General features: G+C 40.0%; 1 non-coding gene across 1 annotated transcript; it reads left to right on the forward strand.

Annotated features, from left to right (window-relative positions):
* Nucleotides 1-256: 256 nt before the first annotated feature.
* On the forward strand, nucleotides 257-328 carry trnaw-cca (transfer RNA tryptophan (anticodon CCA)). Its single transcript has one exon. It is a non-coding gene; the product is annotated as a tRNA-Trp (tRNA).
* The last annotated feature ends 13,704 nt before the right edge of the window (nucleotides 329-14,032 follow it).

Raw genomic sequence — 14,032 nt, forward strand, 5'->3', positions numbered from 1 at the left:
GAAGTTCACGAGGCTGGTGGTAAATATCCTGTCCAGCAATATCGGGGCTGTAGGGGGTCAGATCTATAGATGTAGTAAACACATTAGTGGAGACGGTTTGTCTGCTCCCTGTGTGAGAGCCGAGCAGGAAGAATAATCTGTGGTCTGGGAAGAAGAGACCCTCGTTGCGGTGTTCCTCACAGGAGAGAATGAAAAAAAAAATTTTCAGGGACGCTGATTTTTCTCTTTGGGGGAATTAAAAGCACGTGTAGCGAGTGATCTCGTGGCGCAACGGTAGCGCGTCTGACTCCAGATCAGAAGGTTGCGTGTTCAAATCACGTCGAGGTCAGCTGATGGGTTTGCAGGTGTTGCTGGTGCCAAACCCGGGAATTACACCACGCTGTTCAGTTTTATCTGTACACCACATAGGTAATCTGAACGAAATAACAGAACAGTACAGAACACGCAGTCAGGAGCTTATGCAGCGTTTCATCTTGAACACGACAAGAGAAAAGGCACACTGCACGTCCGCGAAACATCACGTCTGACTTTAGAGAAAGTGACATCAGAGAATGGAAGTTTCAGACCGCTTTTTTGTTACAGGTTCAAGCAAACCTGAAAGTTAGGGAGTGTTTGGTCACTTTTGTATGAAAAAGTGTTTGAAGCCTGTAATTATAATTTGCCCTTTTTTAATTGTGGTTGAAATCCACTCCCGTGTACCAAGACCTTACAGTATATTCATGTTTACTTAAATAACTAACTATTGGACTATTGGACATTAGTTGGTGTTTTTTTTGTAACGATTGCTATTTCATGCAGGAAAGAAAGGAACCCAGACCCAACGTTTGCTTTCAGGTGCGGTTCATTTACATAACGGACATCTATTTCTGAGGAGCCTGATTTAAATCACACAACCCCGGTAGAAGTCAAATCGACAATCTTATAAACCGAAATCAGACACGTTATCCATTAAACCACTAGCCCGCCACGTAACTGAATTGCACCATGGTGAGTTCAGCGCCGCTACTAGTAATACCCCACCCCCATCTTAAATTTCTACGGGAGAAACGTGTTTTCTACATTTTTATCAGTTTTTAAAAATCATCACTTTTAAGCAGACAAAGCCTTTATGTGTCGCTCTGAATTTCTAATTGATTTAGAATTCCAAGAAAAAAGCGTTTTGTTCCACAACGGCGTGAAATGATCACGTCTTTCACTCTACTTCTCTCTAGTAGTAAAGCAGATCTTGCTAGGTGAGCATTTGCTCCGGTAAATTAGGTCACTTTTCATGTTAACTCACTTCTTCTAAACACAACATTTCCTGGTGCATGTTTTCTCCATGAAAAAAGACATTTTCCCTTACATGATTTCTCGTTTTGTTTCATCAAAGAGTACAGAAAGAAGAAAGAAAGAAAGGAAAAGTGTCGTAAATGAACTCTGTCGCCCTTGGGAGATGTCAAGCGCATTGGACATGAAAAGTGCACAATAAAATCCATTTCTCTTCGTGTCGGGGCTCCTATTGAATGTAAAGGAGGGAACGTGCTCAGCCAGCCGACTCAGCGCTTACTGAACGCAGGTGTCTCAGAGCGGTGTGTCCAAGTGGCAGTAAAAGAGGAGAATTCTGCCGGCGCCGTGGCTTAGTTGGTTAAAGTACCTGTCTAGTTAACGGGAAATCCTGGCTCCAAATCCTAGCAGTCCATCGCCTGTGTTGCACTGGACACCCTGTAGATCATCAAAAGCATATTGAGCTCCTTGGTAATGAAATTGCCGGATAAAAGCCATTGCACATCCTTTCTCAACATGCTCAGCGAGCAGGCTCACCGCACACCGAACGAAGATGTGACAGAGCGGTGTGTGCAATTGGCTGTAAAAGGATATTGCTTCGCCGTCGTTGTGGCTTAGTTGATTAAAGCTCCTGTCTAATAAACAGGAAATCCTGGGTTCAAATCCCAGCGGTGCTTTTCTTCCTGTCTTCTCGCACCGTTTATTGGTATAGACAACATGCTTCTGCATTATGTTTAAAAGAAGTGTTCATTTCATTTTTGGCACAGCTTATTTTTCAAGAAATCCACACATTGCGGAAGATAAAGTGCTCATCTTTCTTATCAATGCAAAAGAATTACTGCCAGCTGGCAAGAAAATGACAACGATTTGTTTTTACTTTAGCCAAAAATCTGTGAATGTAGAAAAAATACGACATGTGTTAGTTTCTATGCCACACTCAGGGTGTCCTTCAGTTAAACACAACGTTGGTAGATCAAACGCACGCAGAGACACACTTCGAATTAATCCGATCTAAACATTACCTTCTCTAAATGTGATTGAGTTTCTTTCCACGTCCTTAGCCATCTTGATGTTTGCAGAGATTTTCAACTTTTGACACGAGTCAAACTACGAGTAAATAGTTGAGTACCTAAGTCAATATCACCGGGAATGTGAAAATAAATGTAAACATCAATATTTCTGCTGTCTCCTGAGAAACACAAGTATAGAGTCAAAACACAATAAATAATGCTAAAAAATTATTCAGTTAACACCCAGATGTGACAAAACACATTTAAGACTTACATCCCCTTTAAATATGTATTTCCTTAATATCAGTTCTCTTCCCTCCCCAGGACACTTGCAAATTCACTATAGCATATTAAAAGCTGTGTGTAAGTCTTACATGTGTTCTGTCACATCTGGGTGTTAAATTAATAGATGTGTTGTGTTATTTAATATGATTTGACTCCACGCTTGTGTTTCTCGGGAGACAGCAGAAATATTGGGGATTTGCGGCTACAGAAAATAATGTGAACTTTACAGGCAAAAGTAAGGTTACGTTAAAGAAACAAAAACTTATTGTCACCCTTTTTAACGTGATTTTTTAAGACATTTGTTCGGAATAGTATATCTTCTCGTGTCTGTGGCTGTTATCCTACAATAACGGTGGTGAAATAGCAGGAATGTGCGGAAAGAATCGGAGATTGAACAGAAGACTCATCCAGTCGATAGTAAGGTTGTGTAGGACCGCACACACTACGATGTCAGTGTTGAGTAGCGTGGTTTAAAAGCTTCTTCACGAACCAGGAAGGAGTAGAAACCTAAAGTCTTCTGATCCGTAATCAGACACGTTATCCATTGTGCCATTGGCGTTTGCATCGCGTTCCCATACAGCACCACATTCAGTTCAGAGCCGCTACTATTCATGTGTTTTGTACGTGTCTAGTTACTACGTCTTTCATTATGTCTGGTTTAAAATAATATATCTTTAAAACAGACAAAGAGTTTATGAGTCTCCCTGAAATTCACACACGAAGAATAAAAGATATCGCGTTTAAAAAGAATACAGAGATGCCGGCGATAGAAAACGGAGCGTCTTAAGTGCGCGCTATCACTGAACTAAACTCCCGATCGGTAAGTTTGTCGGCGGCTTTTTAATTGTGTTAGGAAGAGCAAACAGTCCACAGTGTACATTTTAAAGGTCTAAGCAAAACAGTCAGACGTGAGGATTATTCAGAACAGGAGCCTCTACTTCTTTGTATACTGAGCTTTCGGGTGAACGTCAAAGTGAAAGACAAATTCGCAATTTTCCCTTTTTGATTAAGGAACAAGAAAACACCATCCTTCGAGCTGGATTCAAACCAGGGACATAAGAAATACCCGCTGTTTTTGTTTACAGTCTTAAGATCTAGTAACTGAGCTATCGAGAGGTCGAAAAGTAAACGCTTTGTCACACGTGTAGCCCAATGTAGTTTAGTGTTCCTCTTTATTTAAATCCCAGTTCGACATCAAAATACTCACTCCCATAGTCTCGTTCAGAAGAAGAAATGGACCAGGCTTCCACTGTATAAACGTCCAGAGTTCTTAACGTAAAACGTTTGAAGGGACATCAGTGCAGGCGGAAATTGACCCTTTTTCTAGTGGTATCAGGATCATATAAAACCTTTCTTTTGGATTGAGAAGAGGATCATGGAGACACTCAAAAGATCCCTGTCTTTGCTTCTTTCAAGGACGAATGGAGTATTGAGCTGCAAGCATCGGTTCAAATCAAAACTCTCTGCTACTGCAGTTGCTTGTTTGAGAGTTTCTTCAAATCTTTCAACTGAACGTTGATATCAAGGGATATTGACGGTAATATCATACGGATTTTGGTTTTCTTTTGATCGAAAATTGTATTAAAATACAAGCCTCTTTCACATTTGTATAATACTTTCCCTTGCATCCTCAGATAAAAATTCTAAATACCACAAAGTTACAATATATGGAATAGCATTTATTTTAAAATGTATTTTAAAATTTGCATTTAATTAGAGCTATATTTAGAGCTTAGTAAAGATAACATTGCTAATATTGATGGAGTAGAAATGTAAGATGAATTGATAGCTTTTTCTGAGCTAAAAAGTCCTACAACGCCTCCTGTAACAGGTAAGGACTCATAGCAAGACATTGCTATTGCATTGCGCATTTTGCAGATACGACCAGTTTCTGCTTCTGGTGAGTGCATTTTTTCCAAACTGAAATTAACAAGAACATTTTCAAGATGCGCCATGTCCCTAAATCGTTCATCAGGACTACTATTAATATCAGGTGAAAGCAGTACAAAGCATAAATTTAACCTATTAAGAGACTATATCTGTCAGCTACTGCTGTAAGCCATGTTCAGCCAACGCTAGAAATATTACTACTCTACTACAGTAGATAAAGATAGCAAGTCCGACTTAGAAACGGATCACAAGTCGAAGACATAAACCGACAAGGATGGGACACGCGTGCAGAGCACAAGGGATTAGCAATCCATCGCCTTAACCACTCGGCCACCTCGTCACGAAAGCCATCTACACTTGGGCATGATTTTGGTCGGCGACCAGGCTCAGCGCACATCGGCCTCAGATGTCTCAGAGCGGTGTGTCCAAGCGGCTGTATAAGAATAGGTAATAGGTTTATTCCATGCTGGAAAAAAGAAGAAAGAGACAACAACGTTTCGGCCGTGGAGCCTTCTTCAGGTGTGAGAGAGACAGGACAGTAGGCAAAGGTAAAGTAGCGGGAGAACAAAGGTTTGAGGGTGGGTATCCACCTGTATAAGAATAGTGTTCTGCCGGCGCTGTGGTAAAGCTGGTTAAAACACCTGTTTCATAAAGAGGAGATCCTGGATCCGAATTGCAGCGGTACCTTTTTTTCCTGTCTTGTTTTACAGAACATGTAAAACAACATGTAGAACAACATTACCGGGAATTTCCAATAATTACGGACATTGGCAACTTCCAAGCAGTTAGTATTCACCCATGGAATTATAGGTTCCAGTGGGTGGCGGGAATGCTCCCGTTGCATCTTCAGCTAAAGTAATTTAAAATACATAGCAAAATTGTTTGAGAACTTGACAAGCAAAAACGACAGATCGCCGAAGTTGTATTTTAATATTTTCGTATATTTACTTTAATTTGAATATAAATGTTAACATAAACGCTGTTCAATATAATGTAATTTTGTTGTACTTTTAAAATATTTTAGCTGAGGATGCGAGGGGGGCTATTACACCTTGCCAAACATCTAAATAACTGTAAAAGAGGCTGGCATTTTAATAAAACGGGCGATCAAAAGAAAGCTACAAATAGTACGGTATTATGCTCAATATCCCTCGATACTGAAGGTCAGATGAAGAACTTGAAGAAACTCTCAAAGAATCAACGGCAATAGCAGAGGATGTTGATTTTGAACCAACGTTTGCACATCAATTATCCAGCAGTCTTTGCTTGACAGACTTCCTCAAGATATTTGGTGTTCTATGTAGAAAATCGAAAATTAAAAGTGCTAATGTGCCAAGAGGGGTGGTCCGAGGCAAAGACTGCGGTAGAGGAAGAATAATCTCTGCACGATAAGGCGTGTCTAATACTCGGCCCCTGAAAGGCATCATATTCGTTGAACTGCCTCCCAGCTGTGACTCTTGCACGAATTTCGCGGTACGTGTGTACGAGCTTATAATTCAGGAATATCAATGGTCAGACGTTTATGGTGGGTTTGTGTTTTGTATTATTTAGTGAATGGAAAAAAAAACATTTTCAAAACTACAGCTCGAATGAAATAATAAAAAAAGTTTATTTGCCTGTTTGTTGTAACAGCTGTGCCAAAAATATTCATCTACATCAGAATAGTACCTGAACGGGACTGGACCGTATTGGATTTTAGGAAATTTATTTTTGCACATCTTCGCCTACGATCAGGAATACCTTCCTGTTTTCAGCGTGTTTATTGTTTCTACCTGTGATCTCGGAAAGAAAGACCCACTACCTGTGAAATAGGTAAAACCGAAATATTCCGGGAATTTGCTATGGTTTGAGAGGAGTGTATGAAGGTATTAAAGGAGAGAAGAGACGCGCATTCCGCAGGGGGAGCACAAAACCATGAACCCCGCCTGTGTCTTTTCTTATATAACCGCTGAGCCCGGACACAGCGTCTCCAGCCAGTGAAATACAGGATAAACCGCAAGGAAAACAATGTTTCTTTTAATAAGTCTTCTTCTGGTTTTCTATTTCGGTCTTTCACATTTGAATGCATACTTTGCAGTTAATCTTTCCTCGATTACAGGCAGCCCAAACAGTTCTTAAGGCAGACATCGAAGCCTATTTGACTTTCTGCTAATCACATAAGTGTTCAAGAAGTATTTCCCTGCCCATCATGTGCCCCCAAGCCGGTTTCTCCGTTTTCCTCTTCCTGTCGTTGTCAGCGAGCACAAGAAGACAGGAAAAACGCAAGGCAGGGAAAAGACAGTAGCTGTCAGAGTGGGATTTGAACCCACGCCTCTATTCAGAGACCAAAACACCCAATCAATGGAAAAACATGCCCTTAAAATCTGGCGCATTAGACCACTCGGCCATTCTGACAAGCTACTGAAATTGGTGTGTTGGAAGCACAAGTCATTCACAAAACTGAGAAATGGTTTGCTGGAGAAGCGCCAAGTTGCCTGTTGTAGCCTAAACGGATCGAGGAAATCAAATTTTCGGATCGATTCAGAGTGTGCTTTACAGCCTTCGTGTAATATTTTGATCTGCTAGGGTGCAGTCGTCTTCACAATCTGGATTATCTCATAAAGAGCGACGTCAGTGTAAAACAGCTATCATTTTTAAGAACAGACGTTGTATTGCATATTAATAATTGATTTATTTTCCTGATTACAATACAGTATACTTTCCTGATTGCAATGTATTGTGAAACATAAAAGCCAGCTGCATCAATCTCTATTACGCGTCATTTATGAAGGCGTTTCAAATAGCAGCCAGTGCAGTATTAACGCTTTTGGAGCATGTATTACATTGTAAACAATCTTATTTAAATAAGTTTAAATTCGCACACTGTTATTTAAACAGCGCAAACCAGTCTGACCTCTTTCAACTTTCTGTGCCCGCTGAGTAGATCTTAAAGCAGCTGCAGCCAGAGTAGCCGTAATGGCAACACAGTGCTTAGAGTTCGGCTATTCTTATTTCTTCTGCAGAACCACCGGCATCGGAATATACTGATACGCATAAGAAGCGCTTTCGGTTTCTGATCGTTTTTATTGAGCGCTGCTCTAAACTTTACATTTGCTCGTACTTGTTTTTCCCATGAAAAAAGACATTTCTCTCATTACATGATTTCACTTTTTTTCTTTTCAACAAGTAGAAAGAAATAAAATATAATTTCGTATAAGAGACACAGGTTGGATGGTTGGTGGTCTAAGGCGTTGCGTTTAGGTTGCAGCTTTTCCTGGAGACTTTTGTTTAAACCCCACTTCTGACAACGTAGAAACGATAAAATCCCTAGGTAGAAAGCATCTCGCATTTCGCGTGTTCAATGTTAATTGTCTCAGTGGTTGCCTCAGTGAATGATGGATCTTCTCTCTTGCAGGGTGACGGAAACTTCTTCAGAGAGGGAGTCTCTGGAGTTTACAGCCAGTGCAGTTTCTCCTGGAGACATATGTTCAAATCACACTTCTGATGAAAAGCTTTTCTCGTTAGAGTAGAAACGATAGAAGCCTTAAGTGGGGAAAAAAATCACGGCACGGCTTTTCTTCGTCAGGAGCCGAGACAACAGAAACAGACTTCAAACTGACATGAATTACTTCATGAGCGTTTATGACCGTCTTTAAAAAGCTGAGAGCAGGCGAAAACGTCATTGGAAATGTCTGCTGACTGTAAACAGAGCTCACGCTCAGCTGCGAATAAGCGCTCCTCTTTAGTACAGTGCTGAGTGCCTACGCTTGCTGCGCGGGAGACCGGGGTACTTTTCTGTGACAGGGCGCTGGTTTATTTTTTTAACAACCTGACTCCACTTAGAAGTGTGTACTGTGTACTAACTTTCGAACTACTTAGTGCGGTAGAATATGGAGATCATCTCTAGCTCTGAGCTCAACTGCAACAAGAAGTCGTGCTGAACAAAGTCAGAGCCCAGCTGAACGTGTGCTCAGTGTGGTGCTCAGGACACGGGAGCATTGTTGTGGTTCTAATTAGCACGAACTGCAGGGGCTCTGAATCAGAACGTTTCAATTTATCTGTTCAGTAAATTAAAATGCAGGACACGTTAAAATCGGATTATGACTATATAACCGAATGTCCCTCACAGTTTAAAAGATACCAGTAAGGACACACAATTACTAATGCGATACTTATTGGAAATAGTCCCAAAACAAGCACGTATCGCAGCTGGTAGACCCCTGTAATAATTTTGCAGTGACAGAACACTTTGAAGATTTGCAATCTATTTAAATATGAATTTTCTAAATTTCAGTTCTCTTCACTCCCTGGCATAACTGAACTCTCACCTTCACATACTAAAGGCATTACATGCATTAGCTGTGATAATGCTTCTAAGAAGCACAGAATGACATTTAGTTTTGTTCCTCATTTCCCCCAAGAAAAAAAAAGGAGTCAATTTCCGCCTGGAATGATTGATGCCCCATCAAACATGTTTTAATATCCCCGGAAGTTTATACGGTAGAATCCTGGTTTGTGGTTTAAATTCAAGGTAAAAAAGACTAAGGAAACGAGTTGGAAACAATGTCGATCTGGGATTTTACTCATCTGGAACATTTCACTACATTGGGCAGTATGTGTCAGAGTGCAGCTCCTGGTATCCCTTCGATAGCTCAGTTGGTAAAGTAGGGAACTGTAATGGAAACACTTGGGAATCCTTAGGTCGCTGGTTTGACTCCAGCTTGAAGGAAGGTGCCTTTTGTGTATTGTAATCAAAGAGTTAAAATAGTGAATCTGTTTAATTCAGTCGTTGATCAAAAGCTCAATAAACGACGAAGCAGAGGCTCCTGTTCCAAATTCAGCTCCCATCTGATTGTCTTGTTTTGGCCAAGATCTGATCTATGAATTAAGGGACTTCTCTGTCTGCTTTGTAATTCAAAAATACATTTTGTAATGCAAATGTCAAGTTTTTTGTAGATATAAAGGTGTTCTCTGTTTTCAAAGGATAGCTACTTAATTGGCTTTATGATTTGGTATTGATTTTGTATCGTTGTATTATTAACTTTGTGCTTTCTGTGTTTTTATCGTATTGTGGACTTATTTTTTAAACAAATGCTTATAGAGGCAGACATGGCACACATCTGTTTATACCAGTGGTGAATTGTACATTTTTATTAAGTACAATCTACTGTGCACTTTTGGGAGTATAACAGGTTCGATATAAAGTGGCAAAAATATAAAAGGGGAAAATACCCCAGACTGCGTGTAAAGCCCTTGTTGTGGCTGTTGTTTTATTTTTAGATAAAAATGGCGTACTGTGCACGAAATTTTGCAGAAACACAATCTGATATTTTAATAACTATTATTTTAATATTTTGATAAGTATGAGGCCCCGGATCCAAATCTTCGGTTCTGATTTTTTAAACATGATATCTTCCCTTCCTCTTGATGTGAGCAATTCTATTTTTTCACGTTGCGATCCAAAGAGCCTCAGACGCACAGTCTAACAGTAACCAAACCAGAATGGATTCTGCTGGGAGCCGGACTGAGCTCATTCTCACTCCCTGTGCTGAAAACAGAATTATCTCTTCCCCGAACATCGTCTACAGATCACTTGTGTGCTTTTAACCTTCTCCCAGCTACAGGCGAGACTGAAGCTGGAGATGTGAAGGCACCCGCTGGTGCATCTTCTCCAAATTTCACAATTGCAACAGACTTCTCTTTTTTTAAAAAAGTAGATATAGCCCTGAAAAAAGCATTAGCTTTATCAGTTTTTACATTAATCGATTTTGAAACAAATATTCTATTTTTATTGCAATTTACATAATAATAATTATTATTATTATCGCTTACACTTATATAGCGCTTTTCTGGACACTCCACTCATAGCGCTTTACAGGTAATGGGGAATCCCACTACTGCCACCAATGTGCAGCCCCACCTGGATGATGCAACAGCAGCCATACTGTGCCAAAATGCTCACTACACATCAACAATCAGTGGGGAGGAGAGCAGAGTAATGAAGCCAGTTCATAGATGGGGATTATTAGGAGGTCATGACTGGTAAGGGCCAATGGAAAATTGGGCCAGGATGCCGGGGTTACACCCCTACTCTTTCAAGAGACGACCTGGGATTTTTAAAGGCCAGAGAGAGTCAGGACCTCAGTTTTACTTCTCAGCCAACGGACGGCACCTGTTTACAGTTTAATGTCCCCGTCATTATACTGGGGCATGAGGACCCACATGGACCGCAGGGTGAGCGCCCAGCGACAGAAACCAGATGGTACCGTGTGTCGGGCTTGGCTGCGAGCAGGACAATGACGTCACGGGGACAAAGTAGAAAAAATCAAAACAGTTCTGTAAAAGACCTGTGTCAGCTGTCGGTTAGCAGTCTGGACTCTAAATCCATCGATCTGATTTCAAATCTCTCTAACACCTGAGCTGCGGCTTCTTTCGAGTAGTTATTCAGGAGAATACTATGTTTGATTGTATAGATGAAACGTTTAATATATTCAGGTGGGTAGCTACTTCAGCATGCCTATCTGCAAAGAAACAAGTAATGTTTGTATATAAATGAATGTCTCTGACAACTTAATGTTAGTTTTTAATTTAGTTTTAGTTTTACGATGTAGGTCAGGCGTTGACATATGCACAAACACACGAAATGTCTCACTCCTGATTCAGCTCATGCTTCATACGAGTGAAGCGATTCCTCCTGCTTCTCGTACAACCATATCAGAACAGAAGCCCGTGTCACCCAGCTCTGATTCAAGAGCGACTCACATCTTGACAGGGTGCCCCTTTGGTCAGAAAAAATAGTTGTCAGAAAATGTGAGAAAAGGAAAGTTATGTACAGTAAGCTTTCACACACAGCTCTCACACACAGCATTAGAGATTGGAATCTGATTGTAAAAAAAAAACTGCCCGTCTCCCCGGCATTTAACGGTGCTGTTGCTTTTATTTTACATATTGTTAGCATTTTAATGAATTGTTAAAAGATTTATACACAAATCGCTAAATACAAAACGTAAAAAAACCAACTGTAAGCAATTGACCATTCATATTCCTGAATTTTAAATCCCTGTGTTTATCTGTGTCCAAGTGCCTGGTGCAGCTATTTTGTAAGCATACCTCAAGGAGGGCTTTACACGCAGTCTGGGGTATTTTCTCCTTTTACATTTTTGCGATTTTATATCGAACCTGGTATACTCCCAAAAGTGCACAGTAGCTTGTACTGTGTGCCCTGTTTGCCTTTGTAAGCGTTTGTTTAAAAAATAACTTCACAATACGATAAAAACAGAGAAAGCACAAACTTAATAATATAACGATTCAAAATCAAAACCAAATCATAAAGTCAATTAAGTACCTAACTTTTGAAAACAGACAACACTTTATCTATAAAAAACTTGACATTTGTATCTATTTTTGAATTACAAAGCAGACAGAGCAGTCCCTGAACTTAAAGACCAGATTTGTTAAAATCCCTTGTACCAATTTAGATTGATCTTGATCAGAACACGACCATCAGACGTGAGGGGAATTCGGAACAGGAGCCTCTGCTTCGTCATTTATTGAGCTTCTGATCAACGTCTGAGTGAAAGTTATTTATTGTCTTTGATTAAAGTACGCAAAAGGCACCTGCGTACACCTTTTACCTCATAAATTCATCGTACATTTATATCCCATCAATATAAACAATGTTATCTTTACCTAGCACAAAATGTAGCTCTAAATAAATGCAAATTTTAAAAAACATTTAAAAATTAATGCTATTCCATATATTGTAACTTTGTGGTATTTAGAATTTTTATCTGAGGATGCAGGGGAAAGTATTATACAACTGTGAAAGAGGCTCGAATTTTAATACAATTTCGATCAAAAGAAAACCAAAATCCATAAGATTTTACCGTCAATATCCCTCGATATTGACGTTCAGTTGAAAGATTTGAAGAAACTCTCAAAGAAGCAACTGCAGTTGGAGAGATTGGATTTGAACCGATGTTCGCAGCTCAATAATCCATTCGTCCTCGAAAGAAGCAAAGGTTAGTATGTTTTGAGTATCACCATGATCCTCTTCTCAATCCAAACGAAAGGTTTTATGTGATCCTGATCCCACTAGAAAAAGAGTCAATTTCCTCCTGCACTGATATCCCTTCAAATGTTTTATAAGAACTCTGGACGTTTATACAGTAGAAGCCTGGTCCATTTCTTCTACTAAACGAGACTATGGGAGTGAGTATTTTGATGTCGAACTGGGATTTAAATAAAGAGGAACACTACACTACACTACACTTGGGCTACGCGTGTGACAAAACGTTTATTTTCTGACCCCTCGATAGCTCAGTTGCTAGCTCTTAAGACTGTAGAAAAAGCAGCGAGTATTTCTTATGTCCCAGGTCTGAATCCAGTTTGAAGGATGGTGTTTTCTTGTTCCTTAATCAAAAAGTGAAAATTGCTAATTTGTCTTTCACTTTGACATTCACCCGAAAACTCAGTATACAAAGAAGAGGCTCCTGTTCTGAATAATCCTCACGTCTGATTGTTTTGCTTAGACCTTTAAAATGTACACTGTGGACTGTTTGCTCTTCCTAACACAATTAAAAAGCCGCCGACAAACTTACTGATCGGGAGTTTAGTTCAGTGATAGCGCGCACTTAAGACGCTCCGTTTTCTATCGCCGGCATCTCTGTATTCTTTTTAAACGCGATATCTTTTATTCTTCGTGTGTGAATTTCAGGGAGACTCATAAACCCTTTGTCTGTTTTAAAGATACATTATTTTAAACCAGACATAATGAAAGACGTAGTAATAAGACACACGTACAAAACACATGAATAGTAGCGGCTCTGAACTGAATGTGGTGCTGTATGGGAACGCGATGCAAACGCCAATGGCACAATGGATAACGTGTCTGATTACGAATCAGAAGACTTTAGGTTTCTACTCCTTTCTGGTTCGTGAAGAAGATTTAAACCACACTACTCAACACTGACATCGACGTGTGTGAGGTCCTACACAACCTTACTATCGACTAGATGAGTCTTCTGTTCTATCTCCGATTCTTTCTGCACATTCCTGCTATTTCACCACCGTTATTGTAGGACAACAGCCACAGACACGAGAAGATATACTATTCCGAACAAATGTCTTAAATAATCAAGTTGAAAAGGGTGACAATAAGTTTTTGTTTCTTTAACGTAACCTTACTTTTGCCTGTAAAGTTCACATTATTTTCTGTAGCCGCAAATCCTCAATATTTCTGCTGTCTCCCGAGAAACACAAGCGTGGAGTCAAATCATATTACAGTACACAGCTGATAGTAATTTAAGTAGGGAGCTGCGTCAGCATGCGTGGGCATGCTGCAAAGGGAAAAGTATAGGTTTATTCCATGCTGAAAAGAGAAGGAAACACAATGTTTCAGCTGTGGAGCCTTCTTTGATCGTGACTCGAAATAAACCTTTACCTTTACTTGTTCGTTTGATGTTAATTTATCTCCATCAAATACCTGAGTATCTAAACTCGACAGTTGCTTTCAGTAGCTAAAGACACTGCTCCAAATAAGGCTTGAACTCACAACTTCAGCATGACTCCGCTGTGCACTGCTGTATAAGTACCGCGCGCTGACC

Source organism: Atractosteus spatula, assembly GCF_055471065.1.
Source record: "Atractosteus spatula isolate fAtrSpa1 chromosome 10 unlocalized genomic scaffold, fAtrSpa1.hap1 SUPER_10_unloc_8, whole genome shotgun sequence".
NCBI lineage: Eukaryota > Metazoa > Chordata > Actinopteri > Semionotiformes > Lepisosteidae > Atractosteus > Atractosteus spatula.